This window comes from Peromyscus californicus, unplaced genomic scaffold (assembly GCF_007827085.1).
Source record: "Peromyscus californicus insignis strain IS unplaced genomic scaffold, ASM782708v3 Scaffold_8__1_contigs__length_139910024, whole genome shotgun sequence".
Taxonomy (NCBI): Eukaryota; Metazoa; Chordata; class Mammalia; order Rodentia; family Cricetidae; genus Peromyscus; species Peromyscus californicus.
Window position 1 is genome coordinate 84709661 of NW_026294606.1, and position 25627 is coordinate 84735287.

A 25627-nucleotide genomic window follows, 5' to 3' on the forward strand; every position below is an offset into this window, starting at 1 on the left:
GACCTCTAGCCCCCCCCCCCCCACTATCTCTACCTTACTCCTTTTCTTCCTGCCCCCAGATTGCTTCTCCTGTGGCCTGTCTCTGGCCCTTGCTCTCCTCCTAGCCCTTGCTGCCCTGTTCCTGCTTGGCCATCTCTGATTCCCCCTCAAGGGGTTCTAGATACGGCCTTCCTGTATCCACATCTCTGCATGTACCTGTCATGCCTTGGTGTGGGCACCCATTGAATCAGCCATGCTGGGTTCAGGGAACAAGCTAGTGTTCTACCCTGACATACATCAGGGTTCTGCTTGCCAGCTCAGTTCCTGTGTATCTCATGTGATCAGCACATTGTATGGAATGAATGTGTGGCCGTTCTGGAAGCAATTCAGTAGCTAGCCAGCTTTCCCATGAGCAACCCCTGGTATACGTTCAGGTACAACAGTGTGTGTGTGTGTGTGTGTGTGTGTGTGTGTGTGTGTGTGTGTGTGTGTGCGCGCGCGCGCGCGTTGCTGTCACCTTTTATGTGTGGGGGGTATTGTTGTCACCTTTTAACTTTAGTTGACTTCATAGGTTTAATATTTATTAGCTCGATGTGCCCATCTGGGGAGTGAAATTGATAGTTACTGTGCACAGCTAACTGTTGGGGTATCTAGGGTACTTGGTAAGTCTTGGTCTCTTTCCCTGCCCTAGCTTTGACAGGAGCTATAGATAGAGAGGATTGGTAGAGGCCCCATACTCACCGTCTCCCATTGACTGTTGACAGAGGAAGCGGGAGGGCACAGCCTGGCTCTGCTGACAGTCTCAGAATGAGGCCGCATACCCAGTAGTTCCAGGCATAGGGTTGTGCTGGAGGAGGTGAGTGAGGCCATCTTCTAACTAATAAGACAGTGACAGAACCCATGTTCACCGCGTGGGGCCTCTCACAGGTGGGAAGAACACTTCTCACTAATAGCAGCTCTTGGTGGAAACCTCTTCATCTCTAGTGAGCCTCTCAGTATGGGTAATGAACAGCTGCCGCTTCAACACGGGAAGCTCAGAGAAACGCAACAGGTGTGTCGAACTTACCCTTCCCTCTTAAGAATGGTGATGCTTTTAGAATACATTGTTGCCAAGACGTGGTTGTCTTGTGACTTCTCCTGGGGAGATACAAAGAGATGCCTATCTACCCAGATACGGAAGACAGACCAAAGAAAAGATTCTGTCCAAGCTTGGGAACTCAGTAGCCACTCAGAGGCAGCCTCGTGCCTAGGCAGTCCCACTCCAGCTGATTGTTTATGGTTTGGTGGTGATGGGAACTGCCTGATGAAGATCTTGTGATCCCCATGAGCCTTCCCACTCCCTCAGCAAGGGAATGTTAGCCGGCTGGATCTCTTGTGCATCTTCACAGCTATGCTGCTCTAAGATAGCTGTGGCTGTGCCCAGCCCAGAAACAACGTTTCAGCTGCACAAAATGGTTCTGCCCTTGCAATTTTCTGTTCTGCAGTGTTTCTAAGAGTCCATTGCATGAATGGATTCATGAATGAAAGTAGTCCTTCCTTGCATGTGACCTGGCCTATCCTGCTGGCTTCAGGTCAGGGTCCTTCCCTGTGTGTGACCTGGGCTGTCCTGCTGGCTTCAGTCAGGGTCCTTCCCTGTGTGTGACCTGGGCTGTCCTGCTGGCTTCAGTCAGGGTCCTTCCCTGTGTGCGACCTGGGCTGCCTGCTGGCTTCAGTCAGGGCCCTTCCCTGTGTGCGACCTGGGCTGTCCCGAAGTGTTTGAGCTCTGCCTTGGAGGCCCTCTCAGCTGACATTTAGCTCTTTCGAATCCTTGCACAGAGGACATGTGTGTGTTGGAAGATCCTTCTAGCTGTAGTCTTCTTAATGTTCCCTGCTGTTTATTGAGGGAAAAGAAGGATTCCAGGGTGGGAACAAGGAGGAGGTCAGAATATACAGTCTCCTCATCCACTGCTGCCTCCCCAGAGTCCTGGTTGACCTTAGGATTGAACTTCTCTGGCTTTCTACTCCTTCCTCTGTGTCCAGCCACCATCTCAATTTAAAGCCTGTGGCTGACCAGCCTTTCTAGAAGTAGCATTCAGGGTACCCTAGTGAGCGGGAATCGTTAGGGAGCCTCTGAGGAAGCGAGGGGGAGTGGGCTCAGGGACCATAGTCTATTTTATTTTATTATTATTTTATTTTATTTGGTTAACACTTATTTTATGTTGGTTTGGGATATTCTTGTTTTGGAGACAGGGTCTCACTATGTAGCTATGTATGGCTGGCCTGAAACTTACAGTGATCCTCCTGCCTCTGCTTCCTGAGTGCTGGGAGTATAGGTGTAGGCAGTTATGCTGGACTCCACATATCCTAATCTAGTCTCAATGAAAACTAGTTTTGTTTTTTTTTTTTCTTTTGAGATTTTGAGGGTCAAAAGCTCAGGTTCCAAATGTGTGTGAGAGCCCATCCTTCTCCACGGAGCAGGGCAAGAAGATGGTTGTTGGCCTCACAGACGGATTGCAGGTATTCCCCAGGGGAGGGTTTCCCTGCCAGAAGTTAGTGCCAACAGTCAGGCTCCCGGGCAACCTGTGTCTGTAGGGATGAGGTGAGCAGGGCTTGAGGAAGGTGACAACTGATAAGAGTCAGGAACTGCCTGTCGGCAGAGACAGTGGGGCACCGAGGGGTGATGGCTTCTGCCCTTCACCTGCCCTTGCTCTCTCTAATGGTGGGGTGACCGAGAAGAGGCTACGTCTTCCAGCTTTTATCTTCAGATGCAGTCAGAGGCACCAAGCTGAGTTGTTTAATTTTTCAGCCAGTGTGTGAGAGTGAGGCCAGCTCAGGCCCAAGGCTTGGTATTTTCTGTGCTGGACATCAGATAAGATTGGGTTAAGTGTCAGTGTGGAAAGATCTAGTCCCTGAGAAACTGTATTCAGGGGCCTTGCTTGCTACTCACCTAGCAGGGCCCATCATGCAAAGGGCGAGGGGCCTGGGAAGCTGGAAGTGAGGTAAGACCCGGAAAGTGGAGTGTCTGTCACAGGCTCATCTGGGCCCTTCTAGGTGAGCCCCTTGTATACTCCTGGAATCCTCTCAAGCCAGGCTGCTTGCTCATTAGAATCATCAGGCATTTGAGAAGTTAATCTGTCAGCCACTGCAGTTTGCCTTGTGGATATTGCGGCCTCACCATCATTCTGCCATCTGTGAAGGGTGCCTCCAGGTGCTCGGGGACGCCAGGAAGCGCATGTGGCCTTAGATGAGGACTCAGGACACCGCCTGTCTGGGGCTTGCTCCCCATGTTCTGCTCTGCCCTTCTGTCACTGTCTGTCGTACTGACACTCTATATGGTCTCAGGGACTGGGAGTTAAAAACAGTTCCGTGATGTTAGATTATTTCAGGAGAGGTTCCGACGAGCTCCAAGATGGCGTGTGTTAAATTTAGGAGTCTGGGCTATTTGGGGCTGGGAAAGCTTTTATGGAAAATCAGGGCTGAGATTTTTTTTTCCCCCTAAAACCTCAAAACAGGGCTGCGTGAGACTTAGGCAGGGTGGAAGAGCACCGGCCTGGCTCTGACCGGTGCTGTTCAAGGCCTTTCACCCAGCCTCTTCCCACAGTTTGCCTCTGTCAGCTCCTCTGATCAGATGCTTTGTTCCCACTCAGCCCCTCTCCTCCCCATGCATTGCCTTAGCTGCTCTCCATGCCTTCCCCTTTCCCTCTTGTCCAGGTCTGCTCTTCAGCTCTGTTATCGGCTGTGTGGTATCTGTCAGAGTCACCTAAGTAAGGCCATTGGAGTTGGCAGAAGGCAGAAATGAGGTCACAGGAAGGCTGGAGAGGAGCTGGAGTGCGGGTCTGGCCAGGGTCCGGTGGTTCTTCTCTGCTAGTTCAAAAATTAAAGGCAGGGGAAGTCTGAAGCGCACAGGTGGCAAAGCAATCCTAAGCGCCGAAGACGGACTCCTGAGCTGAAGAACGGTGATGGGGAGGAAACACGCACACAGCAGACACAGAGAAAAAGATCCTCTGCCTCGCAGAGACCAGGGCTCAGAAAACAAACAAACAAAACAGAAGTCAAGGCAGTTTGGAGGGCAAGCGGTCTCTGAAGAGTTTTCCTCCCCTAACTTAGGGTTGGTCACTTTGAAGAAAGACAGGATGATTGATTGGTCACACTGTTGTATAAAATGTCCTGATCCAATATTGAACTTGTTGAGCCAGTCCATCAGCAGGGGGCTTGCTGGTGGAGACAAAAGCCGAAGAGACCTTTGTCTTAAGCTTCCAGACTTTTGTCTCAAGTCAGGAGGGTGACATGCAAGCCAGCCATCTTGGAATTTGCCACCTTTATTACCTAGCCATGGCCCCTCTCCCTGTTTGCCTACCAGGAGTCTGTCTCGGTGCCTGACCCACGTGGGTCACTGGAGGGCCTGGGTTGGGGGAGCTGCTGGCATAGCTTTGTGCTGTGGAGCTGGCCTGTGGCCCTAAGCTTGGTGGCTGCTCTCTGTGTGTCTGCCTTGCACAGGACAGGTGCCGCAGTGTATGCTGAAACCCGGGTTTGCCAAAGATCCACACCCACTCTGTGCATCCAGCTCCTTTGAACAAGTCTTCTACATGGGATATCTTCATCCTGTCCTGAGCACTGCTGAACTTTTCATCTCTTTTCATTGGACAACTTGTTAGGCAGTTCTTACCACTCTGCTGACTTTGGAGATGCCTAGCAACGTTTTACGGTTTGGACAGTTTCTAATCACTTTAATGAAACCATAATAAATCATTTTATGAAGAGCACCCTGGGGACAGGAACTCTAAGCTGGGTTTCAGATTCCTCATGCTGTAGAGCTCTGCTTTTTAATGAAACGCAGTCTCAGATGCAGTCTGAGCAGGAGCTGCCTAAGGGAAGTCCTGCCGGCACCCAGCACCTAGAGCCTTGCTGTAGCTGGCGGTCAGAGCACAGCCCGTATGTGCTGCCTGGCTATTCCCCAGTCTCAGTCTCAGAACAGGGACTCAGAAACTCGGGACCAACGGCCTCATTTACATTGTGAAGACAGCTCAGGGGAGGTGGGATATCTGATGCAGGACTGCCAGAGGAAATAGCCTCGACTTCTTACGGTTGCCATGGTGTTTGCCTGAGTACTCCCACCATGGTCCTGCACGGACTTGTTGAGCAAGGCAGGCTGCTGCCCACTTCCTCATCAGGGAAGTGGGTGCAGCCAGTCCAGGCAACAATCTGCAGTTACCTGGGCATGTGCAGTGGGCCAGCCACTGTTAGCACAGGATTTCCCGAGGTTAGAAGCTAAATCCCAAGGAACCGGTTTTCCTCATTCCCACTGGTCCTGACTAATTTGTTTCCATTTTCTCGTTTCATGACAGAAAGACATGTTTAAAAACTTCCCTTCCCTCCCCTTCCTTCCTGATAAACTAAATCTTGAAACACTATGTTTATTTTTATTTTATATTGATTAATCTTTTAGTTTTCTAAAGTTCTCTAAGGAAAGTTTGGAAGGGCTGTGGATTGCCTTTATGAAACAGAATATCTTTTATTTATTCTTTGACCATTTCATAAATGTAAACAGTGTGTCTTGATCACATCCGTCCTCAGCACCCCCTCCCACTCCTCAGGTACTCCCAATGTGCTCCCCCATGTCCTTTCCTTTAAATGTTTTAATTTATTAATTTAAAATATATTTTATTTCTAATCATGTGTTTGTGCCTGTGTGTGGGTATGTACACGTGAGTGCAGATACCTGCAGAGGCCAGAGAAGTCTGATCCCTGATCCTCCCAAAGCTGTAGTAGATGTAGATGGTTATGAGCTGTCCAGTGGTGGATATTGGGAACCAGATTTGGTCCTCTGAAAGATCAGTCCATGCTCTTAACTGCCGAGGCTAAGGCATCCCTATCTGCGCTTCCCCACGCCGGTTAAAAATAACTACTAAATTTAATTAGTGCTGCCTGCTGGGATGCTGACTGGTCCCTTTGACTTGGTCTTGTCAGGTAAGCACAGCCGCACTACGTTCCTGAGTTCAGTGACCATTCCTTGTCGAGAAGATAGGATTTCACAGGGCTCCTCCCCATCCTCTGGTACCCCGTCTTCTGTGATCTTCCTGGTCCTTGGGTGGGATGTATGTTGAGACAGATGTCCTATTCAGGGCTCACTCGACAGGTGTAGCTGGAGTTTTCCTGCCTGGCCCACAGTCAGGATAAATCTCTCTCACCTGCCAGTCCCACAGCCGCTCAGACCCGACCAAGTAAACACAGAGACTTATATTGGTTACAAACTGTATGGCCGTGGCAGGCTTCTTGCTAACTGTTCTTACAGCTTAAATTAATCCATTTCCATTAATCTATACCTTGCCACATGACTCGTGGCTTACCGGCATCTTCACTTGCTGTTTCTCATCGTGGTGGCTGGCAGTGTCTCTCTGACTCAGCCTTCCACTTCCCAGCTTTATTCTCCTCCCTGTCCCGCCTACATTTCCTGCCTAGCCAATGGCCAATCAGTGTTTTATTTATTGACTAATTAGCAACACATTTGCCATACAGAACATCCCACAGCAGACAGGCACTTATTTGCAACACTTTGACCAGTTAGGAGTCTTCGCATTAAGTGCTGCCTACTCAGAGAGAAACGTCTCTGGTCAAGGTTGAGGGAACGACTAGTCTATGGAGACAAACATAAATATTTAGAAGGCAGTCAGACAATTTGTCATTTGCCAAAGCGACTCTATAGGTTCCCCTCTAAGGCCCGTGACCAGGTTTGCGGTACAAGGCTTCGGTTCCTTCCTGTGGAGCAGGGCTCCAGTCCAATCCGAAGGCAGTTGGTTGCCTCCAGCACTACTGCGTCACTGTCCCACCAGTGGGCACAGCTTGCCTGGCAGGTTAGGATCGTAGCGTGCAGGGTCCAGTGCGGGGCAAGGCCGTTGACGTGTTTTCTCCCCCAGTGGCCTGAGTCGCACTTTCCAGTGGACTGTGAAAGCTAGTGGAGTAGGAAGAATTTTCCAGATCAGTGTGAGCTTGAGTTTTCTGTTTTGCAACCAGAGTATGTTGTGTCTTCAGCAATAGGGTTTTACTGTCTAGTTCTGGTGGGCACCCAAGAGCAGTAGCACTGTCTTGGGGCCTTTGGCGCTCCTCTGACCAGTGACTTGTAGGGCAATATCCCATGCCTGGAACTGGGATTTTCACTAAATAACCCGTGTCTTCTGGGGGGGGGGGGGGCGGGCATTCTTTCCTTTTTTTCTTTTCTTTTAGTTCTAGAGGACTCCCCAGTTAACTTTTTGATTAATAATCAACATTCCTTTTGTATGTGTGTGCAGTAAGTCCCTTGTGGTGTTTGTGTGAGAGTCCCAGTGGAGGCCAGAGGTCAATCTTCAGTGTCTTTTATGGCTCTCTAGCTTTTAGCCTTATCTTTTTGAGATAGATAGCTTATCTGGAGCTCGCTCTTTCAGCTAGACTGGTTGGTCAGGGAACATGCAGGATCTGCCTGTCTCTGGCCTCCATCCCAGGGTGGGCTCACAGGCACATGCCACCACACCTGCTTTTCTTTCGTATGGCTGCTGGGGATCTAAACTTAGGTCCTTCGTGGTTGCTCAGCAGGCACTTTATCCACAGAGCTGGCTCCCTGGTCCAACATTCCATTGTTGTGGTTGTTGTTTTGATTTTTTATAAGAGGTTTTCTTAGCCTCTGGTGTCTAAATCCTCAGGTTGAATAAAAGTATTTTCACGTATAAACCAGAACTATTTCTATTTGAAGCCAGCAGACTCAATGTATAATAAAACACATTAAAAAAGAGGGGAATGCTTTAGATAAGTCTCCTCCCAAAAAAGAACCTTTGAGAAGCCAGCAGCAGGTGGCCCCGCTCCACAGCACCAGTTTAAAAATGTTCACCTCTGGAGACATGGCTGCCACTCACTGCTCCAGTAGCGAATGCAGAACAAACGTGTCTTGGCTGCTCATTCCTCAGTGACTTCTGTCTGCCCAGCATCCCCTTTTAATTCTGGCAGTAAGCGTCTGTGAATGTCTGCTAAATATTCCTCTTGCTATCAGACAGCCTCCAGTCAGACTGCGTGCGTGCGTGCGCGTGTGAGAACCGATAACTCCATAGTCCCTCCCTCCCGTCTCCCTGGGGTTTACTTTCAGTAGCCAATTTATGGGAAACATCTCTGGGCAGTGATGGAGGGAGAGGGACCCAGGACACAGTCCCAGGAGCAGCACCTGTGGGAGTGGCCTTCTGTGACTAGTCACAAGCGTTAGAGGCTGGGGTTCTTGCCATTTCAACTGTGTTTGCATTTCTTTGTGTGAGAGTCTGAACATGTTTTATTCAATTAAAAGTGAGAGTGTGAAGGGGCTGGGAAGACAGTTCAATTTGTAAAATGTCTGCTGTGGAAGTATGAGGAGCTGAGTTTGATCATCAGGACCCAGATAAAACATCATCGTGGTAGGAGGTGGAGACCAGAAGATTCCTAAGCCTAACCCTGAACTCCAGGTTCAGCAGTAGAGTGTCTCAAAAAAGCAAGATGAATAGGGAACAAGACCCTCGATTGACCTCTGGTCTTCATATGTGTGCGCGCGCACACACACACACACACATACACACACCCTCGGAACATGAAAAGCATCCTTGTTATTCTTGGCCCAGCAGGTGGGACTGTGGTATGACATCCCCTCACTGGACTTTGGTAGCCCAGGGATCCAGGAGCTTCCTGGCTTTCTTAGGGTTTGTCCTGCTGTGCACCCTCCCCCCACCCCCCCCGCCCCGCCCCGCCCGCCCGCCCGCCCTCCCTCCCGCCAAGTTTAAAGAAAGCCTTGTCTGTTGGTTGCTGGCCAATGAAAGGGCTCACAGACCAAAGCATCATAGCAGCAACACAGGTTCCCACCAGGTCAGGGTTAGGGGTCAAGCACAGCTTTGCCTGTGGAGAACCCCTGCGGAACCAACCACATCCCTAGTCTGTGGGGTCTGTTGGCCCTGGGAATTCTATTGCTTACTAGGCAGACCTTGTCCGAGCTGGCCACCCCATGTCCACTGTGCAGTCACAGCAGCTAGCCAGGGCAGCTCCCACAGAGGTGGTTCCATCTCCCCGCCTGTCAAAGTGGACAACTTCACTCAGCCATTGGACAGCTTCTAACCCCCCTGCTCTGCTCTGCAGATAGCTGGATTATTTGCCGATTTGGTCTGGGAGGTGGGAACATCTGAAATACTTGAGCTCCAGGCCATAGCTAACTTTGCTTCACCAAATCTTCCTGTTCAGATGTTCCTGGCTATCCTTCCTGTCTCCCTTCAGGCCAATGTTTATGTCCCACATGAAGTGGGAGGGGGCTCCTCAGTCTACCCTGTTGTCATAGTCCAGAACCAAGACCCTGCCCCTCTACACACACACACACACACACACACACACACACACACACACACACACACACACAGAGTTACTAGGATTTTCTCTGCCAGACCTTCAAGTGGGGTCAAGGTTTATTGCCTTTTGTGTGTTATAAACTGCATGGGAAAAGCCTAGGAGCCCAGGCCTTCCTGTCTGCTTGTGGCACCTGGTAGATCTCTGTTCCCTCCTGGTTACTTCTGGTTGCCGGACTGGTGTGTGTTCACCACACTGGACATAGTGTCTAACTCTGGTCTGCAGGAGCTGCAGGCTCTCATTCATGCTTTCTTGTTTGAGGTGGAACAGATCTTGGGAGGATGGTGGGGAGGGACTGTTAGTATGTAGCTGCTTCTACAGGCTGGGCTCTGGCTGTGCACAGCTGTAGGCCAAGTTCGGCTTTGGGAGGTGAGACTCTGGAGTTGAGCTCCCATGGCTGTCAAGTCCACTGGCTTCTTTCTGTGCCCTCCTCTTCCAGGAGAGAGTCTGTGGACACAGGCTTTCTTTCTTCCTCTCAGCCCTGCTGGTGTGTTGCTCTCTCTGAGTTAAGTTTCTTTCTCCTTTAGCTGTATTGCGCTTTGGTGTCATTGTTTACTGTCTGCAAACTCAGGTTGTGTGCTAACATAAATTGCCCCTTGACTTTTCTTGATGTCAGTTGTTGATGCATGGTCCTTGTGGGCTGAGACAGGCCGCAGAGGCAGGCCGTGGTGAGACCCTGGGAGCAGGGGTGAGAATTGACAAGGAGAGATTTTATTACTAGTCTTGTTACCGGAACCAAATGTGGACGGAAGCAGCTTCCAGGAGTAAGGATTTACTGTGGCTCACTGTTTGAGGGCATAGTCCCTCACAGGGAGAAGGCGACACAGCTGGAGCACAGAGCTGCTTGCTTACACTCAGTGGACAAGAAGAGGGCTGAGCTAGAAACCTTAAGGCCCATCTCCTAGGAATCTACTAGGCCCCACCTCCTAAAGGTTCCACAGACCCCCTCCCCGCCCCTAACAAAGCCACCAGCTGACTAGTGTTCAAACTCCCCAGCCTGTGGGAGGTATTTCCTAGTAGACCCACAACAGCAGGTGATGTGGCCCGCCCCATTGCATGTTCTCAAAGGTGTTCAGGAGTCTCAGTTCCCGGGTGAGGCAGAAGATCAGAGAGTGGGGAGTGGTAGGTGTCTGAATCACATGTGCCCTCATAGGGACTCAGGAGACCTTGTGGACCTTGTGGTTTAGAAAGCCTTTGCTGGGGGCTAGAGAGATGGCTCAGAGGTTAAGAACACTGGCTATTCTTCCAGAGGTCCTGAGTTCAATTCCCAGCACCCATATGGTGGCTCACAACCATCTGTAATGAAATCTGGCTCCCTCTTCTGGCCTGCAGGGATACATGCAAATAGAACACTGTATACATAATAAGTAAATAAATCTTTAAAAAAAAAAAAAAAGAAAGAAAGAAAGCCTTTGCTGGAGGCAGACTGAATGGTCTGTGTGTGGTGTCTCTGTCACCCCTGTCTGTCCCACAGTAGGACACACCCTGAACTGTGCAAGCATTGCTTCAGGAAGTAGAACCGCCTTTTCTTTGGAGGTGATAATGAGAAATTATTTCCTTTCTCATGCTTGTACCTCATGCATCCCACTTTTATGAACAAGGCAAAGGCACTTATCTGTCATCCGACTCTTGGACTCAGAAGACCTCATTTCTCCTGGGATTCACATAGTAAAGTTGTTGTCAGGATTGAGCAAAATTCTCCCTGGAAAGCATCCAAGCTAAGCACCAAGTAGGAAACATGCCTGTGCCCACTCAAGTGTCTGGTGACAACTGAGCTATTTGCCAGTTATGCAGAAGATGTTTTCCAGAACTTGTCTCATCCTCGGGGTTCCAATTATTTTGATCCCTCCTCCCTCCCCCAGACTCCAGCGGTAGAGAAAGGAGACTGGGGGAGATCCCTGCAAAGATAAGCCCGAGTGACTCTTGCTCTGGTAATTAATTGGCAGAAAAATCAATAATTGAGTGAGAAGTCTCTCAGTCAGTGGTGACAGAAGACAGTGCCGTGAGATGCTTGTGAACTTGGAAGATGGCACTAGAATCAGAGAGCTAATTGGATGAATTTACATACTGCATGCTTCTGTAGTGTCCCGCACTGCTACTCATTCGGGAAATCTAGAGAAGACTCACAAAGACCAAGATGTCCAAACCTCTTAACTGTTTGACCCTCGAGAGAAGCCTTAGTGAATATGTATCCGACTTCATGAATTCAAATGGGACCACCTTTTGTATGTCAGTCTGATAATTAGAAAATGTTAGCTCACTTCCTTTCTTCACAGATCAAATTCTTTCCCATTCATCGGCCCCTTTGTGTTTTCTCATGGGAGCTGCCGTCTTAACGTTGTTTGTCAATACTGACTCTGAGCCAGTTTAATCACAGGGTTTTGTTTGGTTTTTGTTTTTTTCTTACAAATTATTGAGGACCTCAAAGATATTTTGTTTATGTGAGTTCTGTCAGTAGTCATCATATTGGAAATAATAAGCAAATGACTCTAGAAATCACTATTTAGATACAAGGAAAGGCTGAGTCTAGTTCAGCGGTCGAGCCCTTGCACGAAGTCTGGGTTCCACCCCGAGCACTGCACACCCCAAGCAAGGCACTGTGAGATGTCAGTGCAGCCAGGGTTTTAGAAGGGCTACTTTTTGCATAAAAGCGTGGCATTTCCGTCTTCCTTGAAAACAGGCCCTTCATTCCTTTCCTTACACTGTCTCTGCTGTGGCCTCATCAGGTAAATACTCAGGATAGTTTGCTCTCAAGTGGCAGATGTATCCTGGAAGAAAGAAATTCACTGGCTCCTAGGTCTGTCCCAAGGTGTGGTCCCTTGAGTGACAACAGGATACTGAAGGAAGGCACCTTCCACCAACAAAGCAGTAGCAGGTGCATGCTGTGGGCCTCAAGGGTTAGTTAATTTTACACAATGAATTATTTTTATTTGTCCCTGAAGGATATTGAAGGAGATGGCCTATTTAACTTTTTTAAATATTTAAAACTTTTTTGAAATCATAATGTAATTATATCATTATTATTTTTTCCTTCCCCCGCTTCAAACCCTTCTGCATTCTGCCCCCTTTGGCGCTCTTTCCAATTCATGGCCTCATTCTCTCGTATGTGTATATTTTCAGAGCTGACCATTTGGTGGTGGATAACCAATTGGTGTGCTGATTGCTGTTCTCTGAGGAAGACTGTTTCTCCCCCTCTCCGCTCTCCTTAGTTGCCTGCAGTTCTTTGTCTAGGGTCGAGCCTTGTGAGCTCTCCCTTGTCCACATCAGCATGTTCGTTAGCATCGTCTTTGTTCGGGCCCTGCTTCAGCAGCCATATTGGTGAGACTCCATGGGTATAGCTTCTACCATTTCTAGGAGACAATCTCACAGTGAGCACTCCCCATTCCTGGAGCTCTTAGACTCTTTCTGTCCCCTCTTCTGCAATGACCCCTGACTCTTAAGTGAGAAGTTGTGTTGTAGATGTACAAACTGTATTTGAATGTGTGTTTGCTTGCGTGTGTGTATGTATACCACATGTGTGCAGTGCCTGTGGGAGACAGAAGGGGGTATCAAATCCTCTGGAACTGGAGTTACAGAAGTTATGAGCTGCCATGTAGATGCTAGAACCAAGCCTGGGCCTCTGCAAGAGCAGTTAAGAGCTTTCTTAACTACTGAATCATCTCTCCAGCTTATTTATTTATTTAGAGACAGAGTCATGTTATGTGGCCCAGGTTGGCTTTGAACTCAAGATCTTCTTGCCTCAACCTTTGAAATTTTGAGACTACTGCCTCACCATGCCCAGGTTTTATTTTTGTTTTTGCTGCAGTTTGGCAGGGAAATAACCAAGTAGTTTGGTGCTATGACCTTGCCTTGTGTTCCCAGACCCATCATTTAACATGCAGTTGCTTTTATACTCCTGATATAATGAGAAAGTCCTGTCTGGGAAATATTGTGGAAATAGTTAGACTTTGTATATCCATTAAAGAGCCCCAAGAGCTCCATGTGGTCCATGGTCACATAGTTGGAGAACTGCTATCTTTAGGCACAGAGGAGGGACTAGAGAACGTTACTCAGTTGGTAAAATTTATTGCAAAAGTATGTGGATTTGAGTTTGAACCTCTAGCCTGGTGCAGTGGTACCTGTAATCCTAGCACCCATGGAGGCACAGGACAGCAGGTCCCTGAGGCCACTGGCTAGCCAGTGTAGCCAGATTGGTGAGGTCTAGATTCAGTGAGACTTCTCAAAAATAGACTATTGAGTGATAGAGACACCTGATATTGACCTCTGGCCTACACACACACACACACACACACACACACACACACACACACACACACACACACACAGGAAGTGTGGTAAGTGAAAAGAACAATATTTGGTAAATACTAATTCAGTATCACTGAAATAGACTGGAAATCTGGTGTATTTGTGAAGGCTGAAGTCTTCATGAGACATTTACTCCGCCTACAACAGAGACATGGGACCTGAAAGATGGGACCTTCAAGGAGTGGTTAGTGAACAGACGCTATCTTCTGGGGACTGAGTGACCTCTGTAGCTGTGTGATACTTTCTACCACATTAAGACAGCATGTAGACCCTCCCCACATGTGGTCACTTGATCCTGGTTTTGCAGATGCAGAACCATGAACCAAATAAACTTCCGTTTGTTAATGGTGTGGTCTGTGGTATTTCGTTATAACAGTGGGAACATATGATAGATGTGAGGGTCACCCACCATGGACATTTGTGAGAACTACGAAAGCATGGCACTCTAACTAGGGGTGGCCAACAGCCCCTGTGCCCTGGCCTCCTCCATGACTCAGTAAATACCATTGGTAGTTTGAAGAATTTGAGGGATCTATAGATGGAGGGCTTTAAAAAAATCAATTTTGTGGTAGAGCATGAAAATGAATCAAGGACAAAATGTTATTTAATTAAAAACAATAGTGTTCTGAAGGGCAAAATGTTATTTAATTAAAAACAATAGTGCTCTGAATTGTGCCTGGCCAGCCCTTCTACCTTCTTGTGACCCTGACCTCTTTTCTCTCTACCCAGTCCTGCTTGTCTGTGGCCCCGTAGCCTCCAGTCAGCAACTGTGTAGTGCTCTCCTGAAGTACTAACTGCAGCTTTTATGTCACACACTCGTTTGAAAGGCTAGCCATAGGGTTCTGATTGAGAGGATGCCCAGTATGAAGGCCTTCCTGTTGGCGACAGCTGCCCCCACAATCGGTTCTCCGGTGTTCGTGCATTGTGACCAGGTCCTGGGGCTGTCTGCCTTCTGTGAACACAACAGGAAACTGGTTTTGGGTGGCCCTATGCCTAGAAGGACTTCTTTCTTGTCAGTGTTTCTCTGGTTCTTCTGCCTTTGACAAGAATCTACCCTGGTGATAGTAAGATTTAACTTACTCTTCTGTGACTCAAAGCCACTACCTTTGTGCTTTGGCTGATTTTATGTCTCGAAGTCACTGGGGTAGCAGGTTCCCTATGAGTTGATAATTACCCCATTGCATTCTTTTCTAAAGGCTGCTGAGTTTGTGTGACTGCAAGAAGGGCCACTTCCAGTAGCTGAGAGCATGTAGGCTGGAGGAGCCATGTGGCCTGGTGATGGGGTCCTACAGCCCCCCACTGGAATCTGCATTATACAGATGGGTGTTGACAGTCTGCAGGTGAGGAAGACTGGAACCTAGTGATGTCATGCTGTCTTTCTAATTATGTACCTGGGGCACACACGGAAGGACCCTGGTTCCTAGTGAGAGGATATAGGCATGGATTGGAAGCCGAATCCCCCAGCTAGACACTGCACTGAGCAACAGCTGGGCTCTGGGAGGCAGTGAGCCTCACTTTCTCCTTTCATGTGGAATCTTCCTGGGCTGGCTGGTGAAGCCACATTGAGTCATCCTTAGCTTCTTTTGGTGTTGGCCTCGTGTTTTGAAATATTCCGACTCTGTTGCCCTACCTGGTTGGCTGTGCATAGTGATTATTTTTGCAGATTAGAGGCACCACCTTTTCCAGTCTTTCTCATCACACGGTTTCCCACTTCAAGCTGTGAGAGATTTAATTCAGTTCTGTAGGCGTTTATGGGGTGTTTGCAAGTCGGTAGCTGCATTATTACAAACCTGCCTCCTTGTTTTCCATGTTGCCTGGAGCCCTTTGATTTGCATGCTCCCTGCCAGAGCTGGGAGCCCGCTCCTCCTCAGCTCTCCCTTGGTGGGTTGTTAAGACTGAGAGCCTTGTCATGGAGATGAGTGGTCCAGGGTTGACTCTCCGCCTGCTTTGTTCTTCGCTTTGTTGCAGTGCTGTGTTCTGCTGTGTGGTGTGTACACAGAACTTCCTCTAGCAATCTGTTGGCTCCCTTTCTGGTGTGAGAAGTCAGGGGAGTAGAAGAGAAGAGAGGATATTGGAGGAGAAAATGACTCTTTCCATTGCCTCTACCAAAGCAATAGAGTATACTCAACTGACTGTTTACAGACTTATGTAGAGAAATATGAATAATAGTCACATATTCCTAAATACAGTGAGTTACCAAAATGGGTAGTAAAAGAGATTCTCTTGCATTACATCTCCAAAGGTTTCTCGGAATTCTTCTCTCATACCAGATAATTGGTTGCAGAAGTTTGCTGTTTATGTCAAGTGATGACCTATGCCCCCGGTGTACACATAACAGCTAAGGTCTGAGCTAAATGAACTTAGGAGGAACCCTGTTCTGTTGAGGAAATATTCAATATTCATTAGCCAGAATCTTCCCTCCCCCGACATGGAAAAACAGGTCCATAATTTTCCATGGATACATTCCTTCATTCTCTTACAGAAGTGATTTAGCCTGTGGGAGATATATCTACATGAGCTTTATTTTCTCTTTCGTACCTTTCTTTTGTTCACAGAGCTCATGGCAGATTCTCATTTGTGTTTTGGATGAATAGTAAGTCAAGCATGTATCAAAAAATTCATGTGGCAGTGAGCTCTGCCCCTTTGGGTGTATAGAAATAGAAACAGCACGATTGGGAAAATTATCAGCTGGAGCTATGTGCCTACTATGGACACCTACAGGCGTTTGTTTGCGTCTGTCTCTTCTTAGTTTATTATGGTTGCTCTTAATCTGCATCCTTAAAATAGAGAATACACTTGGATTTCACAAATACGGTTCGTTCTCTTCATTTTCCGTTGACTTAATGAGCACCACTGCAGGTTTACACTATAGGGTGCCCAGGCTGAACATGTTCAAGGCATTGTTCAGTTGGAACTCTGATCAGCTTCTGCACAGAGCACACACAGCACAGCAAGGCTCTCACTGTGCTGCACTTGACCATGGGTGGTCCAGGGTTGGATCAGAGCTCAGCTCTTAAGATAATGAATATAAGTGGTATCTTCTCAGTGCTAATGTTTTGCTTGTCTATAAGCAGGTGCTAAAGCAGCCTAGCAGATGACTGTGGAAAACCTGGGTCAGCTGTGCGTGCCAGGTCAGGGGCCTTTGTTGTGCCTGGGTGGGGATGCCTGTGTGGTGCGCCATACTTCCTAACATAGAACATCCTGTGAGTGAGCCTGCATTCCATTAGGAAAACGGTACCTGTCTGAAGTGTTTTGCAAGTCAGGTGGAGGAGAGGATGCTTCTTCCGCAGATGCCGAGATGACTGCTCCCTACTCCACCCCGTGCCAAAGCAAGTGTGAAGAGCCACTGTCTGGGCATGAAAACCAGCATGGCAGAATAGGGAGCTGGGTGAACAGAGGGTAGGAAGGCTGCCAGGGATGAGCTGACTGCCTTGCCTACAAATTTGGCTTTTGCGGTCATTATGGGATAGAGCTTTTTAAGCTTTAGAATCTATTGGTTCTGAGATTTTCCTTATTCATTTCGTCGATGGTAAATGCTAAAAGAGTCAGAGAATTTCCTGTACCACTTATGGTAGTGATAGTAATTTATTATTAACTCCCAAAATTCACAAAGAAGAATTAAGATAATAAATTTAGGGGGAGAGGATAAAAATGCGGAATTCACTGCAGTGGCAGCAGCCAATGTTTTTAAGTGCTTATGTTTATTCATTGTTACCAACTACTTCTTGATTGCCTGTTATACCTAAGACTCCTGCCTGTCATGAACTCACAGTTGACTGTAACAAACATACAATAAATCACACCAGAGACTGAAAATGCAGTGTCCTTGGGGTTCAGTGGGGAATAAGGGCACCTGGAAGCTCTTTAACTGTAGTCTCTCCTGGAGATGTCAGAGAAGTGGATAGTGAAGACCTTTGAAGCTACATAGAACTGAGAGGGCCCTGTGAGGTGAGGTGTAGGTCTGAATGAGTGCCCTGTGAGCTGATCTGGGACTGAGAGAGTGCCCTGTGAGCTGATCTGGGACTGAGAGAGTGCCCTGTGAGGTGAGGTGTAGGGCTGAGAGAGTGCCCTGTGAGCTGATCTAGGACTGAGAGAGTGCCCTGTGAGGTGAGGTGTAGGGCTGAGAGAGTGCCCTATGAGGTGATCTGAGGCTGAAATCAGTGTCCTGTGAGGTGAGGTGCTGTAGGGCTGAAAGGATGCTGGATTTGAGGTATGAGAGGTGATCCAAATGCTAGAAGTTTCCTAGTAGCCCCAGCAACGCTGAGATGAGAGTGGCAGTGGTGGGTCTGACTGAGTTAGGAGGTGAATACCTTCCTAACAGTCTTAGGGTAAAGGAATGCAGGCCTCTCTGGTGTCCCCTGCTCCACAAAGCCTTTCCTTTTCCTTGTCTTCTTCCAAGTCAAATATGACTTCCTCCTTTCCAGTGAGGAGTATCCCACCAGAAATTTCTTCTGGTGCCATCTGAGGACACTTGGATCCATTCCGTGGGAAGCCTGGCTCCCTGTACTAGGCAGTGACATTCTGGTGCCAAGAATTGCATCTTGGTGTGGAGAGCATGTAGGTCTGTATGTGAGTGCTAGATGTGCTCCATGAGTATTTGTTGACTATTAAAGAGCTTCAAAGGGTCTCAGTGTCCAGTGTCTCTTCCTTTCCTGAGGAACTTGAAAAGAATCAGAGTAATCATGTCCTTAAGCCACCCAAGTTGCAGCACAAGCGGGTGTGTGTGTGTGTGTGTGTGTGTGTGTGTGTGTGTGTGTGTGTGTGTGTGTACTAGCCTGGGTGAGTGGTCAGCATGTTGAACACATACCATCGTCCAGAGCATTAGTGTCCAAAGGTCATTGCCAGGAAGGGTGATGATGTCCATGTACTAAAGTCCCCTTTGACCCATAGTGTGATCTGCACCTAGCACTGACTGTTCATGTTCTCAGCTGGTCTTCTGAGGTGTGAACTGGACTTTGGGGGCTCATGGGAACTGGGCTGATGTCCACCTATGCTGGGCAAGCTGAGCTAGGCCCAAATGCTGGCATCTGCTGCTATGTGTTCATGTCATCATATCTCAGATTGGTGAAGGTATAAGGTGGCCATGCCCAGTTGCATAGGGTGCTGAGGGGAGAGAGATGACCCCTTTATTGATTGCCAAAGCTTCTGGGCCATGAGCAGAGTGGGACAGGGCATGGTTTGGCATGCCTGGTTTTGCCTTGGAGAGATCTCAGTATATAGACAAGGAATTTTCAGTACTTTGTTTTGAGAGAGAGTGTGTATGTGTTCTTGTGTGCAGGTGTATGGGAGTATAGGTCAACCTTAGGTGTCTTTCCTTAAATACTATTCATCGTGTTTTACGAAACAAGGTCTCTTCACTGGCCTGGGGTTCACAATTGAGACAGGAGTAGGCCACTATGGTGACTTCCTTTCCTGGGATCTGGGGACTACTGAACTCAGACCCTCATGCTCACACAGCTAGCACTTTGCCAGCTGAGCCATCCCCCAGCCTCAAGAATTTTACTGTTACAAAAAACAAACAAACAAACAAAAACCCACAAACACAAGCTGGGTGGTGGTGGCTACATCTTTAATCCCAGCACTCAGGAGGCAGAGGCAGGTGGATCTCTGAGTTCGAGGCCAGCCTGGTCTACAGAGTGAGATCCAGGACAGCCAGGACTACACAGAGAAACCCTATCTCGAAAAACCAAAACAAAACATAGCCGTCCTTAGGTGCTGGCTGTCCCTGAAAGGCAAGGTTGTCTTCCTTCCGGTTGGAGAAAGCTAGATGTAATCATTGTGGGTCAATGCTAGATGCACTTTCTCTAACCTCACTTCATCAGGAAACCTGCTGGGAGGAACACGGTGTGGGGGAGGGGCATGTCTGCATGGTTGGTTTCTGTGCAGAACATCTTGTCATGTGTCTCTGCACAGATGGAGGAATGCAGACCTCCCTGCCCTCTCTATTGTGTCCCAGCTCCTGGCAGTTGCTGGAGAAGACTGTTCTGCTGAAAACCCAGTTTTACCCTCTCACCCCACCCCCACTTCGCTGTGAGCCCTTGCCTCATAAGCCACCTGTGAAGGAGGAAGTGCAGCCAGGCTCCGGAGCCCCCCCTCCCCCGTTGCTACTTGGAGAATCTGTGGCTTCCTTTCCTGCCCATAAACAAAAGCAGCCAGCTGAAAGAGTGGGGCATTGCTTATCATGGGATGTTTGCTGCGTCAGAGGAAGGAAAGGAGCTTTTCCAGAACGCTCACTGTGTAGGACATCTCACTATAAACTACAGAAAATGAATTAACGCAGAGGTGAAGGCATGAAACGGACTAGAAGCGGTAGAACTTCGTAAACTTAACTTCGTATGTTCTGTTGGGGTTTTGTAGTATGTGCACATGAGGGCATTTGAGAATGGAACCCTCCTTAGGGGAAAATTGAAATCTTGATTCTTGAGAAATAGTGATGCTTCAGAGATGCCTCTCTTTTAAATTCTGGATGATCATATTGTGTTCAGGGGCGACACTTGTCATTTGGAGTGCAGTAATGACTCCCACATCGGTCTCCCTGGTGACTGCTCAGTGTGTCGAATGTAGGTACCATCCCCCTTGCAAATCCTCTGGCAGAGACCATCACAGACACCGTGTGCTGTTGTTCTGTCACAGTAGCTAGAAGCTAGGTGGTCTATGGGTACTTAGCCAGTGGCTGCTGTGATATGGGCCAGTGAACACTTGATATTACCTAATTATTTAATGTTAGGACATCTTTGATAAATATTTTGGCTTTGGGGGTATTTATATTGTGGTATAATAAGCAGTTTGGCATTATCAAGTAAATTCACATTTATGCAGCCATGGTGTCTGTCTGTCTGTCTGTGGTTTTCTGTAAGGCTAGAATTCCGAACCTGGTAAGGCAGCTTCCTCATCTCTCCTTGCCCCAACCCGTTCTGCTTCTGCTTTGAGCCTACACTACTCCAGGAACCCCACTTAGGAGAAATTATCTCAGCCTTTGTCCCTTTGTGACCCATGTATCTTTCTTAGCAGCCCTCAAGATTCATCCATAATGTAATAGATGTCAGAATTTCCTTCCTCCTTAAGGCTGAATAAAATTCCGTTGTATGAATGGGCCACAGTTTGTTTATTCACTCATCAGTGGACACTTGGTTGGTGTTGGTTCTACTGTCCCACCTGTTGGAAAGAGAACTGCTGTCAACTTGAGTTGACACATAACCAGTGGTTCTCAACCTGTGGGCCATGACCCCTTTAGGGTCAAGCAACCCTTTTGCTAGGTCACCTAAGACCACGAGAAAATACAGATAATTATATTACAGTTTATAACAGTAGCAAAAATTACACTTATGAAGTAGCAAAGACTATAATTTTATGGTTTGGGGGTCACCAGACGTGAGGAATGATATTAAAGGGTTTCAGCATTAGGAAGGTTGAGGACCTCTGCTCTAGAGCCTGCTTTCAGTTCTTTGGGGTGCAAATCCTGGATCCCATGCCAAGGCTGAGGAACTCACTGACTGTGCCTCCCATTCTGAACCTCACAGCAATGGGTAGCTTCAGTTCCAGAGAACCTGACACCCTCTTCTGGCCTCCAGGGTCACTGTGTGCTTGTGGTGCACATACATGTAGGCAACACACTCATACACATATAAATAAGTCCTTAAAAGTCTTTCTTTCTTTTTTTTTTTCTGAGACAAGGTTTCTCTGTGTAGCTTTGGTGCCTGTCCTGGATCTCACTCTGTAGCCCAGGCTGGCCTCAATTCACAGAGATCTGCCTGGCTCTGCCTCCCAAGTGCTGGGATTAAAGGCATTCACCACCGCCACCACCACCCGGCAAAAGTATTTCTTGAAATGACGGTACACAATAGGAGTGTATGTAAAAACTGGCAATAAAGCCGGGCGGTGGTAGCGCACGCCTTTAATCCCAGCACTCGGGAAGCAGAGCCAGGTGGATCTCTGTGAGTTCGAGGCCAGCCTGGTCTCCAAAGCGAGTTCCAGGAAAGGCGCAAAGCTACACAGAGAAACCCTGTCTCGAAAAACCAAAAAAAAAAAAAAAAAAAAACAAAAAACAAAAAAACAAAACTGGCAATAAACCCTTTGCCTTCTATTATAAACAATATTTTTCAAAAATAACTTCTCCAAGGCAAGAGTAGCAGTGTACAGAGCGACTGTCTGCCTTTGCAAATCTCCACATCTGGATTCAGAGCAGCCAGCTGGGTTCTTTTACCTGCTGCTTTGGTCAACCTTTGACACTATCGCGAGTCATTCAACCTCAGCAAGCTCCGTTACAGGCTGTGAGAGGGGGAGGAGGAGAAGGAAAAAGATAAGAAAATGCTTTGGTGTCCTTGATGAACCTGGATCTGCCTTCCTGGGGTCCCAGGCAGGGGCTCGGGTTACCCAGGGATTCTGACTACACTGAAAGCTGCTGTTGAAATTTCCCTCAGGAATCTGACCGGATCTCTTTCTTCTCCTGCAGGTTCTTGCTGCAGGCTGTGTGAGCTCCAGGCTGTGTCTGCACCAGAGGCTGCAGTGTTTTTAGGTAAGCTGCTGCAGGCTGCCGCGCAGACCCAGTTACCTTCCACAGCTATTTGATGTTTTAATTGGACTCCTGTGTCCCAATAATGGTTGTTGGAAAGACTGTGTTCTTTCTGGGTGTATTGAATGTTGTGATTTTTTCTTTTACTCACAGCAGATGTGGTGAACAGGGCTGGCAGGGCTCACATAGGCTCCTTTGAACTTTGGAGTTGCCTAAATAGGGGATGGGGAGGACTGCTTCAAACCAAGTCACTGATGGGTTGCGGTGTGTTTACGAGAGTATGCATTTTCTAGTCAGCTTGTGCATCTCTACATAGAGAGTGCTCCATAAGTAACAGGGACTCAAAGGAGCATATTGCAGGCAAAGGGCTGCCTGAAGTCCACTGTCCTGGAGGATACAGGACGTGGTAGGGCATGCTGAGATGAGCTGTTATGAGTCAGATGGATGAGGCAGATAGGACCAGTTGTCGGCTCACCCATTCAGCCTTGAGTCAAGACTGTGCTGCCCTCTTCCTTAGTGAATATATAGAAACAGCAGGAAATGAGATAGATCTGAGAAGGGGCCTGTTAGGGGTGACCACCTGGCATACTAGGCCTCTAACCTGTGTCAAAACCAGTTCCTGACCTACTCTGTCCTGCCTTGTAAGACCACTCACATATGTGCATATCTGGACCTCACATGTCTGATTTTCTACCCTTTGCCTCTAAGAACATGAGTGTATATTTTCTAGGAATAAAAAATGTGTGCATTTGGGTCACAGTGAATTACTTAATACGGACTCATTTATGCCCCATCTGTTACCAACATCCCAATTCATTCATCTTTTGACCCAGAGTGCCCTTCATGGCATCATCCACCTCCGTACAGTGTCCAGTCCAGGGCTGCGTGCTGCCTAGAACTGCCATATCTCTTGTTCATCCTGGTACCTGCAGCCTTTGGCTTCCATATTTGTGTGTATACGTGCGTGCGAATAAGGGCAGGATATCCCCACAGGAGATGCCGATTCACGCCATACTTCCTCACTGCACAGGGTCAGTGCATGAGGCTCATGTATGTGGGGAGACTATGGAAATCTCTGTGCAGAGAGGAGTGAATGCTGAGGATTGGAGGTAGAGGGCCAGGATGGGTTGTGTGACACACAGCTGTGTCCCCTCCTGATGGGATCCTGAAGACTGTCCATTTCCTGTGTAAATTCTGATGTGGGGACAGAACTGCAGGGAGGTGAGAGCATCCCAGCACAGGAAATAAGCTGGCCTGCCTGCCTGCCTGCCTGGGTTTTGCTTTAGGAAAGAACCTTGCCTTCCAGTGCCGTGGGCTCCTCTCCTGTTTGGTGACAAGCCAGTGCCATTGAAGCCAGGTGGCAGCCTGGGGGCCTTCTGGAACTACCTGGACACAGTTGAGGACCCTCTGGCGTTTCCTCACCTGGGATAGCTGTGGGAAGCAGCTGCGCTTGTTTCTCCAGCCTGTGGGGTCTGTTTCCGGAGCAAGGCTTAGTGGGTGAGCACAGGGAGTAAGGCCCTAGGCAGGTCCTAGAATGTGCTCAGGCTGAGCAGTTCTGATGATGCCTGCTAGATTTTAGGCATCTGTGGTTTTGTCAGAAATCCGAGGTTATACTATTATACATAAAGATATTACTTCATACAACTCAGAAACATGAAATAGAGAAAGTGTCCCTGTGTGGAGTACTCTCCGAAGATGATCAGTGCCCATAGACTTCCCGTAAATCTAGTCACATTTACAATCAGGCACATTTAAAAAGTGGAATTACCTGGGTGTGGTTCTGCAGACCTTTGATCCCAGAACTCAGAGGCAGAGGCAGGTGGTTATCTGTGAGTTCAAGGCCAGGCTGATCTACATGGAGTTCCAGGCCACTCAGAGCTGTTGCTACCCCCACCCCTCCCCACCCCCCCAAAGGAATTAATGTCTCAGTAGGTGAAGGTGCTTGCCTGGCCGCCTGAGTTCAGTTCCCAGAAGCCACATGGTAAAAGGAAAAAACTGACCCCCACAGATTTTCCTCTGATCTCCACATGCATCCAGTGGCACATGTGTGCCCCTCTCTGGCCTCTACACGCATATGTACACATGTGCTCCTGCAAATACGTGAAATATGACATCTTGCTGTGTACCAGACTGGCAGTGTGCGTCACTTTGGAAGGTGTTTACAGTCCTGCATTACAAAGACGTACTTCTGTGTATCCCCTTAGTGAAAAGCAGCTGAGTTGGCTCTTAGTTTATGAATCCGAGGGCTGGGCTCTGTCACAGAACACATTGTAATTTCATAAGCTGTTTCCTTTCTCTGGTTTGTTTGTTGATATGGAGCATTTGTTTGGTGGCAATGGCAGTGGAAGGTTTCGTGAAGGAGGCATTCACTGAGGAACAATGGGGAGCGTTCAGACTTTGATTCCTTAGTGAAATAACTGTTTTTGTTCCGTGGAGGCTTGTCTCTGTTAATTAACCATGTGTCTGAGAGCAGTTGGGAGAATCCACACAGCTTGAGTCATTCCAACCCAGGCGCTCCTGCCTCTGCCTTTCTGTAGGCCAGGTTCTTGAAGATCCTGGGTCATTTGGTTCCTTCCCTACACACCTGCCCAGCCAACCCCTGCTGTGCAGGGCTGTTTAAAGAGATGTGAACAGAAAGACTAAGCATGTGCTACAGCGTGGGAACTGTAGAACTGAATCTGCTGATGAAATTCCTTGTTTATATTCAACACAGTGGGGTTAGCAGCCGTCATCTTTGCCCTGAGTCTAGTTCTATGTACGCCATTGCGTCCTTCTGCTGGGGAGGGTGCCAGAGCCCCAGAGTGAGGGAAGGACCTAGAGTCTGGGGCTAGGCTGTCAACTTTGAGCCGTGTTGGCTCTGGATATATGTAAACAGACATGATAGGACATGAACTTTGCGTGGTGGTGGCACATTCCTGTAATCCTAGCATTCAAGAGGCTTTGGCAGGAGGGTTGTGGGTTGTGAATTCAGGACCAGGCTGGACTACATATGAAGACATTGAGAGAGAGAGAGAGAGAGAGAGAGAGAGAGAGAGAGAGAGAGAGAGAGAGAGAGAGAGAGAGAGAATATCCCAATACACACATACAGCCACATACACACAGAAACAGACAGACAGACAGACAGACACACACACACACACACACACACACACACACACACACACACCCCAAAACTGAGCTTGGTGGAACCTGATTTAATGAAAGGAACCTTAATGTTAGAGTTGAGTAGCAGCAGCCTGCACTTTGCTACCAGATTGTCAGTGTTAATTTCTTTAACCTTGGGCAGTTTGCCTACACGTTTAGTGCTGGAGATTGAGCCCAGGGCCCTGCCTTGAGCATGTTAAACTGAGACATTGTGTGCTTTGCTTTCCATATAAGCAAAAGGCACTGAAGAGTCACACCCCAGTCAATAACCTCGGGGAGGGGTGGGTCCTGATAAAGGCTCTGGAGCCTCCCTGTCCTGCCAGGAAGCAG

The 25627-nt window shown here is 48.1% G+C and overlaps 1 protein-coding gene across 5 annotated transcripts in view; it reads left to right on the forward strand.

The window, feature by feature from the left end:
* Positions 1-25627, forward strand: part of Sipa1l2 (signal induced proliferation associated 1 like 2) — a 169932-nt gene that overhangs the window by 29905 nt on the left and 114400 nt on the right. For all 5 annotated transcript variants that reach the window (XM_052727791.1, XM_052727790.1, XM_052727792.1 and 2 more), the window contains exon 2: positions 22094-22156. The gene's annotated coding sequence lies outside the window, so the exon portion shown is untranslated. The remainder of the gene's footprint in view (positions 1-22093; positions 22157-25627) is intronic.